Here is a 13,305-nt window from a genome sequence, read left to right on the forward strand (position 1 = left end):
GGAAGCAGAAATACTGGTGTTCAGAAAAACAAACAAACAAACAAAAAACATTTTGACTGCAGCAGATGTCTCCTATAAATAATGGAAAATAAATTTGGAGAAGATGAAAACAGATGCTAGGCTGTCAAGGAGCATGAACAACAGCTAAAGAGTTTACATTCATCCTGCAGACCTTCAACAAGGAGACATAAATCTTCCAGTAGACTTCAAAGATTTTCTTAGTAGACCTCCTGTCACTACCATGCTTCTTTCTTGTTAGTGCCAATAGGGAAGAGAATGAATGGCACCTCTTCTGTCAATCAAACTAAGCACCTGCCCCTGACCTCCCTGCTCTGGCCCCAGCCAGAGAAAAGCTTCTCAGCATCAGTGAGAGCACCTTGATCAAAGCTTAAACTAAAGCTAAAGGAGTTCCCCACACACTTGGATGGCAAACAGTAGAGACCAATTATGATTTCTGAAGCTTAGGAGGGAGGAAAATGAGTAGGGTAAAAATGGGATTTTAGGAGTATTCATCTTTTTTTTTTAATTGAAGTACAGTCAATTACAATGTGTCTATCTCTGGTGTACAATGCAATATCCCAGTCATGCATATACATACATATATTTGTTTTCATTTTTTTCCATTAAAAGGAGTATTCATCTTGTAATCCAAAACCAATGAACTAAGGATGAAATGGAGGTAGAATAGTGGCAGAAGTAGAAGATCTAGGAGGTTATTTCAATCTTGCAGGCAACCTGAACCAGGGTGGCTATATCATGAATTGGGAGGAAAAGGGCTGGATATGAGAGAAAAAAGTCATCAGGGCCAGGGTCAAGAGGTAGGGGAAAACCAAGTCCCTGAAGGTTTCATGAACAGTCAACAGCAGAATCAGGGTAACATCAATCAAAACAGAAATATGTCAACAAAGGATCTAATTTTAAAGGAAAGACAATGGGTTTAGCACCAAAATCAGGAAAGACAGCACCTAGGATCCTCATACGTGTTCATTTCTACATGACTGAACAGAGAAAAACTGTTGATTAATCTATTTTCCCATAAGACCGTGAACAGCTTTCAAAGCTATCTAGATAATTATAGATTTCTGACAGTGAAACAAGGATTCCTCACCTACGTCAGTCATGGAGTTCGGGCTCCTCCATTCCTTTTATTTCCTTCCCACTGCCAGAAAGATAACATTCTAACACAGCTTGCTTTTCGGGTTAAAGAAACAAGACATAGTGTTTCCTCCACACTTTCCTGCCTCGTTATTTCATAATTGGATCACTGAAGTAAAAGGAAAGTAAGCTCCAACAACAAACAGAAAGAGTCAAAACTGGGCTCTGCTTCCCCAGGCCATCCTTTCCAAGTCAGATTTCCTTCTGGGAAGGAAGGGGCCTTGTTACTAGAAAAAAATTTTTTTTTCAAGTTCACTGGAATAAAGTCAGAGACAAGTAAAGCCAGAAGTAAATTTCTACTGATTAGGCAACTGTTCCTTCAATCCTACATGCCAAGGATCCTTGCATTGGAGTGATTATTTAACACCACCATTTCTAAAAACAATTACTTGTCTGTGTTCTTTTCTATACATAAACAGTAAATCTTATATTGGAAGTAAAGCAAATTTCTCTCTCAGGTAAGATGTCCCATTGAGGATGATCTCTTTTTAAGAAGGAACTGTCTTTGAAAAAAATACTTATTTAATTCATTTTCTCAAAGCATTTTTCAGGAACATAAAACATGCACAAAGTGAAGTCAGGCATAACAGTTGCCAGGGTTCACCACTGAAGCATCCTTGTGAACCTCTATTAAATTAAAGATGCCAGCAAGGGGAGGGGAGAAGGAAAGAATGGAGTAGAGAGGTGAAGGAGGAGCAGAGCTAACTGAAGAATGCTTTAAAGCACTGAATCCTGTCCTTGGTTGTTGACAAATCCAGTTACTTTTCCTCTCTCGCCTGAGATTTTATTCTGGGTCCCATGTAATTCCTCCCAAATGTGAAGAAAGAAGTTCATCCCAGTATTTTCACCTTCAAAGCTTCTTTCTCATTTTCGAGTCACAACATGTATAACTGATCTTCTGTCATCTTTCATTTCTACCCCCAGACCAAACTGAACAGAAACCGGCTAGTCCTCAGGATGTTGTTAGAATTCTTTTGCAAATGCTGTCTCACTATGACTTGGTGGGTATGTGTTTCCTTTGGCTACTTTCATATTTATCACAGAATGAGTTTTTCATTGGGAAAAACTACCAATGAAAATTTGGAGGATAAACATCACATGGAAAAATTAGCAAAAATATTTTTCAAATAAGTTATGTTTTATAACATGCCAAGGATATAAAGCAGGTTTACAATTTTCACTGGAAAATTATTTCTATCTAGTTTCATCAGAAAACTTTTTACTCTTTTACTTCAGTTCCCTTGTGGAATTGCAGGTTCCAGCATCAGGCTGAAAACCATGAATCAAATCAATAGAAAACAATTTAAAAACCATTCCTATTCTCATTTTCAGGTCCTCTTCTCAATTATGCAGTACATGTGTAATTTTCTCTACCCTCCACTCAAGTGATTTTCCCGGCAACTACCCCTAAAATAAGTTAGTTTAAAAAAAAAAAAATTTCTCTCTACTTCTTTCAGGAAACATGGCACAAATTGGGAAACAGTCCTACACAGGCATTTTCATCCTCTAATAAAGCAAGACTCATATAATCATGTCATATTTTTAGGTTTTCCAAACAAAGGATCTTGCATAATTATTTTAAGTCTGTGCAGAGCCAGGGTGACAGAACACAAAAGCCAAGAGATAACACAGTCTGAAACAAACTTATCAGACTTGAACAAAAATCAGGTTCAACAAGTGTGACTCCTCCGTGCTGAGAGGTAAACCAGATCCTCTGATAGGTCTTCTCCATTACTAACTGCTTTGACTAAAAATAAACCCTGATGCTTCTGTAATATGTAAGGCTGCAGATAGCTGATGTTATTACAGCTTAAGAGCAGAAATCCTTCCCCCACAAAGATATCTACATTAGTTTTTTAATACACATTAATTTTTAAAATTTTGAGAATGCTTATAGTTTAGGGCAAACTTCAATTTAACAATTAATGATTATATTATCTTGACTTCAGTAAAAGTATATATATAATTTAACACACGTATGTAGTATATTAACTTTTTGGATTAAATGTTTTGATTAATAACCACAGACTACAAAATAAATAAAATCACTAAAATAAGGGATAGCACAGCAGGAGTTTGTTACCACGTTTAAAAAAAATAAAATAAAACACTTGCAGCATAAAATGTACACAATTAGTGTTTTTATTCACTGGTTCATGAATTTTAGTTAACAACCAAGACTTTAAAACTAGCAAGCTGGGGTTCTATGGCTTCAGGAGAAAAAAAAAAAAACCACACACACACACACAGAAAAATATCCAGCTTCCCCTGAAATATAAACTAGAGGATTATTTAAAATCTGGCTTTTGGTGATTCTGCAGGAAGGAATACCAGGCTTTTAAGTGATGAACTTTGAAAAACAGGCTTGCTTCATCTTCCAGGGGCAACTTCTACCCTCATAAATACCATTACCATCTCCTTCCCCAGAAATGTACTTATTACTAAGATTTTTAAAACTGTAGCCTAATGACAAAAACAAAATCAAGATCAGTACACTGAGGCTGCTATTTAAAATAGTCATCGTGGGACAACTCTGAAAACTGGTTTAAAAACAAATGGAATTCAAAATTCTTTAAAGCAGAAGAGAACCTACCCAGATGTTCACACCCATTTTATGTAAGCAATTTTAGAGTAAGGTTTAACTACAAAGAAGCAGTTGAAACTGGTGAAATAAATTGGGCACATTCATACAGTTGTTTAAAAAATGAAACAGATCTGTGCACAATGATATGGGTTGCTCTCCAAGAATACTGCTATATTAAAAAGAAGTCAAGGCACAGACCAGTGTGTATCTATCTGTGTAAAAAGGAAAACACATATATATGTGTGCATGTGTGTATATATGTATACATACATATGCAGGCAAACACAAATATGGCAGTAGGTCTCTCTAGAAACAATCAGAAGAAGCTGATAACAATGGATGCCTCTGGGACTAAGATCTATGATAAGAGAGAGACCTCATTATTTACTCCTTGGTGCTTTTTAAAAACACCTGTTTTTTTTTTCTACAAAAAGTGAAAAGGTTTTTTTTTATTGTGTAACATAATGTAACTCAATAAATTTTTTAAGAATTTCACACATGTTCTGATTCTTTCCACTGCCCATCAACCCTTAGATCCTCCAATGTTTGAGTCATAATCTTCAAGACAGCCCTTTCAATAATAATTTTTGCTCAATCAACAGTTGTTAAAAAAAAAAAAAACTTGTCATTTTATTACTTTTCCAAAGACAACACACACACACACACACACACACACACACCCTCCCCACAAACCCAGAAACCAAAAAGTTTTACAGAAGATGGTTCAGAGCACCACCTCTTTAGGGATAGCTTATTTCTTTCCAAGAGAGAGGAGAATAGGAAGGAAGGAAGGAAGGAGAGGGAAGGGAAGGAAAGGGCGGGGAGGAGAGGGTAAGAGGGAAGGGAGGGAGGAAAAAAGGAAGAAAGAGAGAAAGAGAGAAAAGAAGGAAGAGGGAGAGAGAGAGAGAGAGAGAAACTAACTCCTGTCCCTTTCTCCCTCCAAACCTAGATTTAGATCTCCGCACATTTTCAAGATGGCCTTTATTTTTTCCCTTTAACTATCCCTTAATGTGGGAAGAAAAAAACAAAGACTGTGCCTTCCCTTAGGGCCTGTAGGGGCTTATTTGTGAAAACCATTAGCATGAGTCTCTAGAAAACAGATAGGACTGACCTGACAAGCCTTGAAAAAGGCTGAAAAAGAGAAAAAACAAGTTATAAAGGGATCGTTCAGCAGTCTGAAGGGCACAGAGTAACCACAGGCTATTGACCGGACCCCCGTACACAGCACTGTCCTATTTGGCATCTCCCACAGCGCTCTGTCTGGGATGTGGGAGAACTCCCACCCTGCAAGTAAGGATGATCATGCCCTCCAGGGTTCCGGGGGTGATCTTAAAGACACAGGAGAAGCCCAAGGCCGATAACAATCCAATAGACACTCCTGTCTCTCTAGCTTAGCTGGGAGGCATCTAGATAGAGCCTGAGTTGTTCCTAGCTACAGTGGAACAAATTCTTATAAAAATGTCTCCTAAAACAAGCACTAGCTAAAATAAATACCGAATATTTAATTAGCAGCAATTTTGCTTTCTTAGGGGGTTTGCAGAATGATTGTTCAAAATGCTCTTCAAGAAATGTAGACAGAAATTTTTTTGTTGATCCTTTTGTAGTTCATGAGTGTGATGGATGATTGGGTGTTCCCGCACTTGTGTGACATGTGCCTCCTGAAGCCTTGTTACAAACCCGTCTGACGTGAAAAAAAAAAAAAAAAAAAGAAATCTATTTGTTAATACAAATAGAAAAGCATTTTACTGAGTTTAGGACTGCCTCCAAATAAAATCTAGCAGGTTCCCAACCCAGTTTTCTCACTGTAGCAAAGATGTGTTTATTTTGTTGAAAAAAATTTTTTAAATGTTTAAATAAAATTAGAGTTGATCCAACACCACTTCTCCCCTTGACCTCCTTATTAGGTGACAGTAACTCATTAGTACCAGACCAAATAAAGGCCACTAGAAATAAAGAGGCTGGGATGATACATGAGGACGCTACATATTTAGACACACATGTGCACACACATATATGTATTTATACACATATACATATATTTCCAAATATATATTTTAAAATATTTAATACATATAAAGCTTATATCATTTATTTCAATAAATATTTACTGCAAGCTTATTATGCATCATATATTATTTTAGGGGCTGGATGAAGATAACCTAATAAAATGAGTTGCAGATAATGTTCAAACTGTAAATTCTACTGGTTGTTTCTCTTTTTACCTGCTAAGTGAAACCTTCCTAAACAGATAGAGGCACAAGGAATCAGGATAACCTCAATAAGTAGGATAAAGGCATGGACTATTTTCTAAAAAGAGAATATCTGAAAGGGAGTGCATGCTAAATGCTAAAGGCAGTGCACAGACACTAGGGCTGCAGAGACAGAGGAATAAGTACCGCATGCAGCCTGGGGCAGTCAGAGAGATCTGAGGCATGGGCACTTAGGAGAACAGACTCCAGTGAATGGAAGAGGAATAGAGGTATGAGCAAAGGCTTGGAGGTAGGAATGGAAGTGATGAGTAGGGTGACAGGTGACGGGGGTGGGGGTGAGTATATTTCTCTGTGATGAGAAGTTAGTGATTTACCAGTTAAAAAGAGGTTCCTACTGCTAACATGACTAGCAAGCAGGCGAGTCAGAAGGGACAATCATCCATCCATTATGGTAGCTGGGGATCCAAACTCAACCCGTCCCCTTGGCTTTACCAGGTTCTAACACTACAGCAGGAAACCTAGCTGGGGAGCCAGGCCAGGGCAGTGAGACTGGTTGGCGAGCAGGTAGAGATAAACAGCTCACCCTCTGACTACCTTCTCTAGGCCATGTGTTTTTGTGTCAACTGTACATGCCACGTTGCTTCTGCTAATGTCTTTTCATCATAATTCCAACAGTCACTAAAAAGGTGGTGAGACTTTTGGAAAATATGATCGTGCCCTGTGCCCATGCTTTGCTCTTGATTGTGACTCAGTATGAAATCACTATGGTGTAAGGCCTAATACACCCTGACGTCTGGGGAAAACCAAGAGGGCCTAAATGGCCTAACTACACATTGTTCTTCCCACTCTGCTCCCTCAGACAAGGTCCCCTGGCCAACCAACCTTCTTTACCAAAGGGACTGTTCTGGCTTATCCCTGATTTAGAGGACTTTAGTTCCTTACCAATGTGTGAAATTATTCAAACTAGTCGATCACATTCTCCCATGGAATCCAAGGGTCATCTCATCCTCTTGATACTACAAAGCCTGCCTCCCACAGCCCCTGGTGGTTCACTCTGTTCCCAAGTGCTACCTCAGTATGGCCCTGTGTGGTGTCCTATGTCCTCCTACCCAAGATGGTATGTATGGCTAATAACCTGCTGTCAATCTCATCTGTCCAGTGTCATTTGTTTGAGCATCCCCATTCCTCCCAACCTAACATGGTGAATAGAAGGTAATTAAAACAACCACCAAAGAAGGTGTCATTTTCTGAGATCCTTAAGTACAAAGCAGGTGCACTGGTGGTTTCCAATAGGATTATCCTGAGAAACCATGTTGAAGGGTGTATAAAGTTAACTTCATGACTACCTAAGTATACTTTGCATATACATCCAAACAGACTCTGCCAGGATAAACTCAAAGCAATTCTCAAGTTAAAGGTATTATCGTTACGTTACAGAAATATGACATATTCCATGTTACACAATATTAAACATTACATTAAATACAGACCCCAATAAAATAGTGGGATATTAACAAGGAAAACAGTAGTTAAACTCACAGAACACCTGCCTGCAGTCCCAGATCTATTTTATTCAAGCCTACTTGAGTTTCTTATCTTCTAACTGGAAGTACAACCCATAATTAGGATTTCCCACTGACATGGAGAAAAAGAACAGTAGGCTTCTTGGGAGCCCAAAGTAGCCAGAGAGGGGGAGGTTAATATTGCTCAAGAATAAACTAGTCCACTTCCTTTTTTAAACATATACATGAACAATTCCATTTATCATTTCTCTTCCTCAGATACTATCTACAAAGAGAGCTTAAAGGTCTACTCTAGACCAAACATGAAACACCAATAACCCCAAGGAGCCCTATCTTTGGCTCCCTTGATCAAGAAACAAAGAAAAGTTATAACATTTCCATCAAACTTGGGTAACATCTTCAAAAACCAGAGTCAAGGAAAATGAAAGGAAAGTAAAAATAAACATGCATTCACGAAGTGAGAGATTCACTTTAGACAGGGCCACAAATATTTCATCATAGTTTCATATATTTCTAGGAGTAGAGAGAAGGCAGCAGAGGAGAGAAGAAAAAAATGCTGGTTTCGGCCTAAGACAAACCTGTATTTGAATCTAGGGTCCACCACTCACCTGGCAGTGTGAAACTGGTTAGCTATTTAGGCTCCTTAATTTTATACTTCCCTGAACTATAAAACTGAGATAACACTACTGGCTATGAAGATTAAATGAGAGAATATAAACATATCTGGTACATGCAAAGGACAGGAAATAAAGACAAAGTTTTAGAAAGTAGTCATGAGAAGAACATCACGGTCCATTAGGTAAGAAGAATGGCAAAAGGAACTGAAAGTTTTTGCTCTGGTTCACCCCTGGTAACCCTAGAATTTAGTATGATACCTGTTCTATTTCTTGCATATATAAGTGAATAAATGAACGGCCTTTATCCTAACATCTCACGTAAAAACAGTATAAGTAGGTAAATCCAGCCTGCTGCCTGTGAACTAAGAATGCTTCTTATATCAAAACAAAGAAAAGAAATCAGGAATATTATGTTGGGAGACATGAAAATTACATAAAACTCAAATTTCAGTATCCACAAATAAAGTTTTCTTGGAGCAGAGCCACGCCTATTTGTTTTTGTATCATATGTGGCTGCTTTCGTGTTATATCCGCAGATATGTATCTGTAGATATACATCCACAGAAACGAACAGTGGGAACAGAGACCATATGGCCAGTTTGAAATACTTACCATCTGACCCTTTATGGAAAAAGTTTGCCAATCCTTGTTACAGCACATTACGCACAAGAAGCAGTATACCTGCTCTGGAGCAAAACTGCCTGTGTTTGAATCTTTGCATAGAGGGTGTCACCCTGTCCCAGGGTTGAGGTAGGATGGTCATGATGAGAACCTCCAGGTTTGAGTTAGCCATGGGTGGCAGGAAGAGAGAGAGGATGTGGGCGTGCATACATGCTTGCATGTGCCTGTGTGTATGGGGGAAAAGGGTCTGCTCCTGATTTTATTTAAATAAAATAGTTTACGGAACAGTAAAAAAAAAAAAAAAAAAAAAGCTCAGGCACTTACTGGCTAAGTGAAACTGAGTAAGCTCTTAACCTCACTATGCCTCAGTTTCCTCATCCATAAAATGGGGATAATCATAGTGTCTGTCTGACAGGGCTTTATGGGGATTAAATGAATTAATGCAAGTAATGCTCTAACAATGTCTGGGACATAGAAAGCTCACTCACCTGTGTGCACTCTTTCTCCTCATTTATATTTAGAGGACCCTCTCTAACATAAAGATATAAATTATTACTCTAGATACTTAAAAGTCTAGCCTTGTATCAAAAAGGAGTACAGAGGGAAGCTTCTGCATTACCAGTCATGTGAAACAGCTCATCACCAGCACACACGTCTGAGTAAAGAACTCCTGCAGTGAGGTCATGTGAGCTGTGGTCTTGTAGGTCATTCCTGGGCTTGTTTTCCATGTTTAATTTCACTGCTTCTTTTTGGTGGCTTACTACTTATACAATAACATGCGAAGCACAGAATAATCACAGTTTCACGCCTATCACAATACTGTCTCCTGTTTCTAGAAGAATTTCAGTCATCAACATAAATGACTAACTTAGAGGTATCCTGATAGGTCTCAAGATACTTTTTAAAGCACCTTTCTAGTGGGAAGAGAGATAACTCAGTGGCAGAGTGCATGTGTAGCATTCATGAGGTCCTAGGTTCAATCCCCAGTACCTTCACTAAAAAAAAAATTTTTAATAAAAAAAAAATCAATAAAGCACCTTTCTAAAATTTTGCTTCATCCCTCTTTGGTAAATAATGATCACAATGATGACAACTTCAATGACCAACACAGGCTAAAATGATAAGAAGCAGGTGTCACTTATGGAATGGAGTTGCTGATTCCTTTGTTAATATGAACTTCACTTGGCAATGGAAAGCCAAGTACCGGTACAGACTTTCATATGGGATTAAAGCAGAAACAGTCTAGCAGACAGCCTTTCAAAACACTGGTCCTCTGCTATGAGCCACTAGCTTAAAGTACAAAAAAAAAAAAAAAAGAAGAAAGGAAAGAAGCAAAGGAGAAATTAAGATGCCAGAAGAGAAGGTAAGAGGAGAAAAATAAGGAGCAGGTAGTAAGATAAAGTGTCATCGCTCCTCCATCTGTGACATGTGTTTACTGAGCTCCTGGTAGGTTAGGCTGCAGTCAGGCACGGAGGTGACACACAAGAAGGAAGAGTCTGTTCCTGCCTGGGGAAAACAGCTGACAGCCTCTGCCTTTCTCAAGTACCTTCCAGATAACAACAGCCGCTGAGGGACAGAGATTAACTGCCCCTAAACTTTCCATTTATTCTAAAACTTTCCATATTAAAAAGCAAAACAAACAAAACTCCCCAAAACCCTTTTATGTCGACTGCAATGGATGGGAATAATGAGGGAAAGGAGGGAGCATTATACTTTTCACTTTATGTACATTTAACTTAAAAAAAAAATACGCAAACCAGGATTCTATATAACTTCCATAATTTAAAAAATTTGAAAATCCTCATTCTCCTTTCTCCAAACTTACTAATCTCAATTATTTCAAGCATTCCTCATAAACAGTATTTTTTTTTTAATATTTGGGAAGAAAAGGTCAAAGGCAAGGGAAAGGATAGGCTGGAGACAGTCATCCTCATCTGGACTTCCCCCAAAATGCAGAAAAATCAGAGCATGTTGATATGAGGGTTATGGCAAGGATTTTCAATGTTTTTACCGTAGACAGCTTATAAATTAACACACATCAAACCCTCTAGAGTATCTACCCACCATGAGGGAACATGATAAGTTCCCTATAAAGTAAATCCAGGAAAGAAAGACTGTATTTACCCTAGCATCAGGTAAGTATAGTGAAATGGAGGTTTCTATGAATTCCAACACCTCCACTCTTAGTCACAGATTTTACTTATGGAATCTACCCACAGAGCCACAGAGCATTTGCAGAAAGACCAGCAGAAATAATTTACTGGGGCCAAGATTTCAATGAGCAGGCAGACAACACATTAATTTCTAGAGTACAGAAGAGCATACAAAAATACTTTGCTTTTTAACAGTGAAAGGGCTCAATAAGAATTAAAGATGTTTAGAATTACTACCACTGGGAGTCAATCTTTCAAGAAAATGGCTAAGATCTCATTTTAGCCTACAGTAAGAAAGCATCAACAGTTAAGTAACCACTGAGTACAAAAACACACCTAAACTCATTTTACCATCAAAAAAGCTCCTGAATCTATTAAAGCTAAAGTATTTTCTTAATTTTACAGTACTTAAATCTTGCCCTACAAAAATATTTCATATATTTTATAGAAACAAAAAGACATTTCTTAAGTCATAGAAAACTTTCACCCTTCAGATCTTTGTTTTGTATTCTTCACTGAAGCCTTCGTAGCAATTTATTCCTCCCCAAATATGGTGCTCAGTACACAATGTGTAATAAGTACCTGTTAACTAGAAGCAGTATTTAATATATTAAGAGGAAAGATGCAATCTCTTAAATAGCTTTCACAGGTTATCTGTGTAAATTCAGAAGCATATTTTACCTGGCTGCTTAACACCTAAAGGCATAGGATTTTACCTGTTGTACAATGAGAATACTAAAAGATAAAGGTAAGGAGTTTTCTTAAGTTAACATTTTTCTAAAAGATTTCCTAACTTTCTAGATAAGACTCTTAAACATCTTTCCCATCTGGATTCCCAACTAGTCCATACTGGGGTTCACAAAATACTTTATTTGGAGACAACAGAGCAAAGAGTCTAAAATAATGTATTTTGGCAGATAGACAGATGTTGAAATCTTGAGATAATTATATGAATTCACCCTATCAGGGAAAACTTGTTTCCCATAGTTAAATCATTCTGATAATTTCCCCATATACATAAAAATTACACCAGGCCTTTTCCCAGGCTCTTGACTTTGGGACATGTTAGTAAACTTCTGCTAACTCCAAAGGTACCTATAGACTACCCAGATTTTTTCCACTTTCAGTCTTACATGTAAGACACAGGGAGAGTTCTTTCATTTAAGGGGGAAGAGTTTCATAAAATTTTGATTTTTTTAGTGATGCATTTGTCTGCATTTTCTGAACAGCATATGAAGATCTTGAGATCTGTACTACCTAGGAACTGTTAAAAACTGCTTTTGACTGACATGGGAATTTAGACCCCATGGCTTCTTTCTGCAGGTTTGATAAAATCTAGTGGACTAGTAGAACGAGAGAGATGGAATGTTTTGTGCTTCACCATTCCGTAATATGGAAGGATGCTTGCTACATAGCTCATAAAGACAGACGCATGTGAGGCCTTTTAACTCAACTTGTCTTCTCCAAGGGAGCTTTGTTCTAGTGAATAGCAGTAATTCTCCAAATCAGTGAATTGCTTTCCAAAATTAACAGGTGTTTCCTGTGCTTTCTGGAAAGCTGGTCAGTGGGACACTGGTTTACTCAAAATCCAGCTGGATTCTGACCTCATGCAAGTAAAAGCAATATATAACCTGACGACTATTTACTCAGATGTGAGCACCTATTCTGTGCCATGTAGGTGCTGAGGCCAAGGATATAAAGATGCTTATAATCTCTTACACTATTTGTTGTTATAGCTCATGTATCTTATTTTTCTTCTTTTGGAGGGAGTGGAGGGGGAGGTTAACAAAGCACTCTGGTAGAATGATGAGTTAGTGTCGTGCAACAGTGGACTAAGGAAAGGGGTGCCGTGTACTGCTTGGTATACAATCAATAAAGTAAATGTTAGTTGTTACTTTTATTATATTGCAAACAGGATATTTTTATACCTTATAAACAGGATACGAAGGGGAGTGGCAGCACAATTATCACAAATTCACTTCCTCATTCAGTCTTTCAATGTTTACGATGCATCTACTATATGCCAGGCACTGGGGATAAAGTGATGTAACAAAATTAAGTGCCTCTCATTCATACTGTCTGTATTCTAGTAGGGGAGACAGATGAGCAAATAAATAAATAGATGTTATACTGATAGGAAGTGTTAGAAAGAAAAACAGAACTGAGTAAATAGTAAGTGGACAGGCAGAGGTAGGGGTATTTTGTTGCCTTTCCTACATTGGAAGGGGAGATTTCCTTGAAAGATAACATCTGCATTAGGTGTAGAAGGTTGAGAGATAATCTGCCTGGGGGAAAGGTTAAGTCTGGTAGTAGAACAAACCTATGAAAGGGCGTAGGGTATTTAGGAATGTTGGTCAATCTTATAAGGTGGGTAAGATCATGAGATTAGAAAGGACAGACCACAAAAAGTCTTACATACTAAGCTAGGGAGTTTACCTTTTA

General features: G+C 38.0%; 1 protein-coding gene and 1 non-coding gene across 4 annotated transcripts in view; one reads left to right on the plus strand and one right to left on the minus strand.

Annotated features, from left to right (window-relative positions):
- Nucleotides 1-13,305, minus strand: part of FGD6 (FYVE, RhoGEF and PH domain containing 6) — a 99,801-nt gene that overhangs the window by 67,490 nt on the left and 19,006 nt on the right. The window lies entirely within an intron of this gene.
- On the plus strand, nucleotides 5,332-5,426 carry LOC116156597 (small nucleolar RNA U13). Its single transcript, XR_004140447.1, has one exon. It is a non-coding gene; the product is annotated as a small nucleolar RNA U13 (small nucleolar RNA).

The sequence above is a fragment of the Camelus dromedarius genome, chromosome 11 (assembly GCF_036321535.1).
Source record: "Camelus dromedarius isolate mCamDro1 chromosome 11, mCamDro1.pat, whole genome shotgun sequence".
NCBI classification, from domain to species: domain Eukaryota; kingdom Metazoa; phylum Chordata; class Mammalia; order Artiodactyla; family Camelidae; genus Camelus; species Camelus dromedarius.